Below are 8,224 nucleotides of genomic sequence, written 5' to 3'. Positions count from 1 at the left end.
ATCGCTTTCTCACTTTGTCCTTTCTTTTCTTCCTCCCTTTCTATTTACTCTTCTTCTTCTCCTCTTTCTTCGTCTTTCGCATCGTTGTCATTCGCAAAGATTGAAAAAAGCTTGTCAATTTCTATTCCATTTAAGTCAATCCACGTGCGTAACGCTCTTGATATCGTGTTGAAAACGGCACAAGCGATCTCGGCACGAGTCTTAACCGAAAATCGAGATGAATTACGAAACGAAAATCGGAGGTAAGTCACGATGTGCGCAATTCGAAATTCGAGCAAGGGTGAACGAGGGAAAACGATACCCTTCTATGTCACGTCTCTAAACTGTACTTTTTCTATGTCCGCATATTCTAGTTCCTACGCAATGTTTGTACTCTTATACCCTTTGTACTATTTGTACCTTACGAATTGCAATACACTCGTCCGCAATAATAATTTACTTTCGTTCTTTGCCACCAAGCGTCTATCGTCCTGTCGCTATTAAAATATTTCTCGAATATGCACGTACTTCGAATAATGAATCCAAGATCCGTATCCATCTACTCTGCATTTGTAACAATCAGCAAAATTACTAAGACGTCACGAACGTAATATTCAGATGAATATTTTTTCTTCGATGCTTCTTTCGCTGATGCAGGCGGTTCTATCTGCAAGTCGTTCCACGCACATTGAACAGCACAGTGTCGCGAGTCTAGGAGGCCGAGCGTCGACCTAAATACCTACGACTATGCTCTCGATTTCAGAGTCTGTGATCTCTCGACGTTGAGATAGTCCTGTCACGAAGCCGCCACGGTCATTCCACTAGAACAGGCTAAACTAAATCAAAAAAGAGGAAAATCGAATCATGACGCGACTTTCACCGAGCAAAATGCATCTAAATCGAGCATTCTCGGCCATGATTTCTCGTCTATGCTATCCTCGAGTGCACAAATGTTTCTATAGTATTTACGCAGTTATGTTCGCGTGCGGAACTGTTATAAAACAATCTATTGCATAGGAAATCGAAATTTTCTAAATACGAGAATGTATTCGCGTGTAAAGAAGTATGATAGCGCGAAGCCTCGCGTCATAGACGCGAAGCTTTTTAATTAATTCCTCTTTAATCACGCTCGTTTGTCGCGGCTATGTAAAATGGACAAGGTCAGTCGGCGAAACGGCTTCAGTTAACGTGCGTATATCGATGCATCCTTCGTGTACACTGGATGCAACTGGTTTCCGTGTTACGTGCGTGGTCTTTTAATAAGGAAGTCGCCTTAATTGTTCATAAGGTGAGTATAACTTTGTCTCCGTCATCTAGACTTCTAATCTGTTCTCATCTACTTGTAACTTCGTCATCTTCGCAGTTGCCCAAAATCTTGTGTAAGATCGTTGAAGTTTCGAGACGAAGCACTTAGTACACCTTTGCGTCCCCATTTGCTTAATTATGCAATTAATGGAAAGTTTCAGCGAAGCTAGTACGATGTGCAGGACCATATGCATAGTTGCATCGAAGTCTCATAATGCAAACCACCGCGGCCTTGTCGCGTAACGTAATGAGCAATCGTATTATGTCAATTTGTACGAATCGAATGAGATTGCGTGGAAAATATTACATAATCGCGTAATTCTACGTGTACAAATGAATTTCTTCTTTTTCTTCTTTTTTTTTTTTCTTAGTATACATGAGATTAGAATTAGAAGAATATTAAGTATGTGAGATCAGAGTAGAAGGAAAAGATTTCAAAGAACAGAAGAACAAATATACCGAAATACTATATAGTATTTTCAATCCCTTACAAACAATATAAATCTATTTATAGTAGATTTAAATACCATTTTATATTTCTCAGATACAATATAGTGCTTTAAACTCTATGTATACTGTCATTTATTGGAGTTTATTGGAAAACTGACAAATTTTAGTTTTATCTTTAATGTTACAGTTTACATTCTAAGATATACATGATGCTGGCGAAATAAAATTTTATGATAAAATGATAAAAAAATAAAATCACTGAAAAGCATTTGAATTCGTATGAAACGTCGATGGATACCTTGATAGTTATAACGCTGTGAATTAAAAGTGAAGAACGGTGTTCGATTAATAATTCTCCGCTTTTAAGTACTATCATTTATACATACGTATGTAGCAAGTAGTCATTCAGAAGCCTAGCGCCATAAAGTTTATAGCACGATCGTTCATGGCGGTAATCTATCGCACCTGCAGAACCATCCAGTAACCTCATTAAACATCTTGCATCCTCGCTGTCCGCGATAGATTGCAAATTGCGTGCAGCGTGCATACTATTCGCGAGCACGTTCATGAAACACAGTTCTTATCAGCATTCGTACCAGACAGAAAATTCTTGCGAATAATCGAACGTTTTTATAGGTCTCGAGAACTGATCGTGAGTTTGTTACAAGAAAATCGTGCAGTGATCATAAAATGTTTGCGAAGACCCGGTGATCACTGTTCGTCATCATGTCCGATGGTAAGTATGCGTCTTTACACACTCGCTGTATTTTTTTTTTCCTTCGTTTTCTTTCTTGCTACAAAGATACAACAATTAAGCAATATATATTCTTTATTACAAATATCTCGTAAACCATTGAACATTCGGTGAATCAACTGAACGAAAATAATATATTTTTCATCTTCTTGATTTAACAAATGACACTCGTCCTGCCGGGATTAAGTTAAATGATCAGGTGAATTCGCAAATTGATCTGCACACGCAGGAGAATTAACACGGACGATAGAGTGGGATCGGAGGGAAGGCGGCTGGGCGTTGAATAAAATCGGAGACACATCTTAAAACACAGCACGCATGCAACTCATTTTTATCGCGGCACCCGCGTGAGAAGGGTAAGAGAGCGTTGCACAAGAGAGCGTGCGAACACAACGACCCTTTACACGCCTGCAATAATGTTCACTCGCAAGTGGATCGTTGGTGTGTACCTTGCTCTCTTTGCTCGTTGTTCGCTCCTTCGCTCTTCTAGATATTTTTGATTTTCGATAGCAAACAGCAAATAATAAATAACGGTATTAATAGCGTTCACGATAGTAGCTACGTTTGTTTCGATGGACTTAACCTACATCGACAAGTATCCATACATCGGCATTATATTTTAAACGAATCAAATTTTAAATGCTCGAACGAAGGAACGAAATTATACAGGAAACGAGTAGTGGGATTCCTCTTAATGATACAGGTTGTGTAAAAAAAAAATCAGGACGATCGTCTCTCATGGTAAGCACGAAGCATCTGGTGAAGCGCGATAGAGGAAACCCTCGACGAGCCAAACATTCTGGTGGCTGATCGTTCGTGAGCCGGTCCCCGTAATTAAGGGCTAAATTCAACCCTCCTGGGCGTTGTCGGGCTCCCGTCGCTTCGACGAGGGTGTACTTTAGCCGCCAAACTCTTCGTAATACGCTCTCGTATCCATCGTTACTGGAGCCCGTTTAAATCGTAATGGAAAAAATCAATACCCAGGAAAGAATATCCGAGTCCTTTGAAACCTGTACCTACAGTCGAAAACCGAAGCTAGTCGGTTTACATCTATGAACGGAAAAAGCGATTTTTCCATCACTCTTGTACAGTGTCCGGTAATTTACGACCGTGCAGCATCGAAATGCCACTAGAACACGTAGAAATTCGATCGCCAACTATACGCACCCTTTCAACTGTTTTTCCAATTTACAATTCGACATCGACAAAGGTAGAACGCTTTAACCAAGTGTTATTCAGGAATTTCAAAATTGTTGTTAATCGTGAGAGCCAAACCAGCTGAAATAAAATTCGATAAAATCGAGCAGACCAGGGGTTAAAAATTCGATACGGGGAGCCGAAGTGATAAACGACGTCCAAATAATCGCACCCTATAGCGCGAGAAACGAATTTCCGACACACGGCAGAGACGAAAGACTCGGGGAGCGTCCTCGAAGTTCTCTGGCTCCGATTAATCCGTTGCTCTGGCCACTCGAGGCCGCCCTCCGACGCAATTGCATCGCTGGAAGATAAAGAGCCACCGGTCGCATTCATTCTGCCGCTAGACTCCAACTGCTCGCGAGGAGGAGGTTCCAGATCGGTCGCGATGCTCCACGCGATACAGAAAGTTTCGCTGTGCGCGACAAAGAATAGCGACGGATGGTCGACGATAAAAGCGGGAGGTAGAGTCTCGTCGACAACCGGTGCGATTCGATACAGAGAACCGAGTGTACAGAGTAGAGGGAAAGTAAGAGAGAAAGCGAAAGAGAGAGAGAGAGAAATAGAGAGTTGCAGGGTGAGCGGGCTAGGTACATCGTCGGGGGACAGGCAAGCGTCACGGAGTGGAAAAGCGTATCGCGGGGGTTAAGGTATTGATCGTGCTTCCCCATCGTGCATGGGGGTGGCTTCGCGCACGGCGACCCCCATAACCGTTGCGTCGCCATTACAGCGCCATGGATCGTACGGGGACGAAGCGGCAGCGACAGTAAAAGCGACCGAACTTCTCCAGCTACGAACCGTAACACGCAGAAAGGCTCCGAAGGGGGAGCGTTTCCCGTTGATGGGAAAAAGACGGGTTACGAGGGGGTGTGACGAGGACGGTGACCAACCGTAAGCTTGCTTGGACAGGGACGCGAGAGGTGAATGAAAGAGGAAAAAGGAGAGAAAAGACGGACGTGGAAGAGAGAAAAACAGAGAGAGAGTGAGAGAGTGCGAAAGAGAAAGAGAAAGAGAGAGAGAGAGAAGCAGCGTAGAAGTCGCGTGCATGGACAGAAAGGTCTGTGTGGTTCGCGGCGAAGCTTCCGGGCACAGCGCAAGCTCCGAACACCTTGTTTACATTCGACGAATGCCGCAGAGGAAGCACGTTGCTCGAGGAAAATAACCGAACAGTTGGTGAGATCGTGGCAGCGTGTCGCTGGACATAGTACTACCGTTCCATTCGGCGACGAGAAGGGAGAACGTGATTACAAGATAGAATTCGCGGGAAGATAGAATACGGGGGTGAAAACTGAATCGGGCCATCTCCGCGACTCATGGCGTTCTACGAGCGCATCGTTGTTGCTTAATGGACGGGTGAGTACGCTTCGCGTAAGTGCACGTTGAGTGGCTTTTTTGATTACGCTGTTTCCCCCTTGCTTACCTCGTCCGCGCGCGTGCCTGTTTTCTATTTGCCTGGATATCTAGTTTCGTCTTGAATGACGGTCTATTTAACACGGTTTACTTGTCAGCCGAAAATCATATAAATGAGAGAAGACAATGGTAGATACAATCGCCTTTTCTATTTTTGTATCAAAACGTTCGTCGATGAAAGACACGGAAAAGGAATCTTGGTTCATTGAGCAAACGTCGATGAACGAAACGCGACCGTAAATTTTTCCCGCGCTCCTCTATCTAATGACGCACTCTATAAGTTGTTCAGCGAAACGCTCAGCATGTTGCAGCAACGCTCGTTTGTTTGACGTCTCTGCACGAAGATTCCAACAAACTGGATTTTGAAGAAATTAATGAACTGCATATATAATTGTCGTTCCTAACCTTAATTACGGGCAGAAACTCGAATCGCATTACAATTGCTTTATGGCGGACGCGATCATGGCCAATTAGAGAATTTATGGCTTGGCCATATCGGTTGCGGAAGGCGCGAATACAACGCGATAAAAAAAAAAAAAAAAAAAAAGAACTAAACGACGTGAATTTCGATTCCGCGACGCTTTCGCGGTCAACGACTTTTCACAGCAAAACAATTTCCACGCGAGCTTTATCGATCTCCAAGCTAGTCGCGTGTAACGAACGCATCAGGTACCGGCGTAAGTACATAACAGGCGGGATAATAGCATCGGAAGTCGAGCTATTTACTTGCGTAACACTGTTCGATTAGGTTCTGCTAATCGATAAACGAACGTGACAGACAGATCGGCGTTAATTAGCGATTGATCGTTTCTGCTTTGCCGCACGCCTATCGTCTCCACTTTTTCATCGATTCCTAGTGCACATTTCTATCATACAGAAAATTGTAAAATACTTTAAGAAAGCTTCAGTCGCGCTTAATTTCGATTTTTTCAAAGTGTATATTTTTCGGATTAAATGTTCTGTGGGATGCGTGCAATCTTCGTGAAAAAAGCCCGTGATCGATAGCGACCAATTAACGCGTTCCCGCCATTAAGGCTCTCGTTGTGGCGAAAAGCCGCGAACTCGAAATCTGTTGACCTTTCGGTACCGACAACGATTCAGGAGCCAAAAATCGAGTCAAGGTCCGGCAAATAAAAACCACGGTCTCGTTCGAATACGTACGCGAAATTGGGTGTGTGTATGTGTGCACGCGTATATACCGGGTGTCTAGGTTCATCGGGCCGTGGCATTGAACCGTTGTGCTGAGGTCGGTGGAGAAGTTGGACGAGGGGGCTGAAAATGTAATGTGGGAAGGGATGGCCGACCTGCCGCGAACACACACTCTTCTTTCTTTCGAACGGTCGTGAAATATCCTCGTATGAAATTCGAAAGAATTCTTACAAATTGTCAAAAACGAATTATTTAGTTCGCGAAAGATTAATAAAGAACCAGAGATTTTAGAAATTCAGAGCTTCCAAAATTTAGGAATTTATGATTGCGTCTTTTGAAATTATACATCTTAGCGAAATTTCTCTCTGAATGACTCGTGTTTGCATAAATCGTTAGGTGTCAATTGTGACAGCTTTGATACGACCTAGGGCTAGATACAGATGCGTCTAATCCGACACAACGTTCTTTTCGCTTCGAGTCGAAGACTTGGATGACAAAGGCACCTACTCGGTGACTATCGACACACATCAAAGAATCTTGTCGTACAGAAGGACGCTTTGCAGCGTTCAAGATTAAAGTCGCGAAAGGAAGAAAAAGTTCTGGAGTTTCTCCTGGGAACTTCGTCCCCCGAGAACAACGACAACGCGAATTTTCAGACTGGAAATTCCCCTTAACAATTCGTACCTCGATTCGACACGAGCTAATAGATAGAACGCTTGTGTCTCGTGTTACAACACGAATCGCAAGAATTCAACGTGACAACGAGAACACGAATCTCGACGATAGCAGAAGCGATTCGTTTCGCTTTCTAAAATTTGTCAGATGTATTCGTAATATTTTACTAGCGTAACGCGGAAATATTCGATAGAAGTGCATGTACCGATCGATGGTGCAAAATTTCGTGGACGCGGGAAGCGTGAAGCGACAAGAGCCGAGGGGAAGCCACGATTCGCGAAGAGAAAGGAGCGAAGTATCGGGCGCCCATCATAAAACCACGATTATTCGCGTTCGAGCCGCCAATCGCGACGCGAGTGCCTCGCGACGCGGCTCACAATTACGAGATTCGCGTTTCGAGAGGGCTGACGTCGGGGAAGTCGGATGAAAAGTTGCTCGTACTTCGACACGCAGTATCCAGGCGATAATTTCAAGGAAAATCGAAAAAAGCGTTTCTCAGTGAAAATTCTTAGACAGTCAGTGAGCGAAAGTTTAATCGCGTGGCTTCATCAAGGAGCAAGTTTTCACAGTGAATATCTTTTCATTGGTCTTTTTTTGTGAAACGAGATCGAAATTCGTTATGGAGGTAAGAAACTAATAAAAATAGTAGAGTCACGGAATATTGTAACATCCTCAAGGACATACAGATCTTCAATTTAACATTATTTTCTGAAGGCTACGATTAAACAGGAGATCTCAGTGATTTATACGAAAATCTGAAGTTTTAAACTCAGAATATTTCGTCGAAAATACACGTTCTTCGTTTCTCGTTCTTCGGTCGCGACGCTTTCCGCGATCTGGTGAAAACTCGTATTAGTTGCGTTCGTCGTCGCGCGAGAACCACTCGGATAAACCCACGGTAATAGATCCGTCGTAATAGAATTTTTTCCCAAGACGAACGTGGGATCTGATCGAATGTCATCTCCTATTTCACAACCTCGTCGGTTCTCCGCGACGATCTCGCAACTGGTCTAAACATTCGTTTGTTGGAATATCGAGCGAACTAGCAAACGCACGGAAAACTCGGCGACTGTTGTTCCCGATTGCCGCGCACCATCCATCCCAACGACCCAGTTTTTTCCCTTCAAACTTCTCTCTCTTCGACACATTTTTTTCCTTCCCATTTTTCCCCTTCCTATATTTTTTTTCTTTTTCTTCCGAGCACCGCGTCATATTCGCCGTTTCGTCGAACCGACAGAAAATAGCGAGAAGCGCGGAAAGCGGATAATATCGGACGGGAAGAACAATGGCGGTTGTAATCATCGT

General features: G+C 43.6%; 1 protein-coding gene across 1 annotated transcript in view; it reads left to right on the top strand.

The window, feature by feature from the left end:
* The first annotated feature begins 4,775 nt into the window (after positions 1-4,775).
* LOC126869054 (proton channel OtopLc) overlaps positions 4,776-8,224 on the top strand; it is a 34,222-nt gene continuing 30,773 nt past the window's right edge. The window contains exon 1 of the mRNA XM_050625178.1: positions 4,776-5,038. The gene's annotated coding sequence lies outside the window, so the exon portion shown is untranslated. The remainder of the gene's footprint in view (positions 5,039-8,224) is intronic.

This window comes from Bombus huntii, chromosome 8, assembly GCF_024542735.1.
Source record: "Bombus huntii isolate Logan2020A chromosome 8, iyBomHunt1.1, whole genome shotgun sequence".
NCBI lineage: Eukaryota > Metazoa > Arthropoda > Insecta > Hymenoptera > Apidae > Bombus > Bombus huntii.
This window is presented reverse-complemented; position numbering and strand designations above follow the sequence as displayed.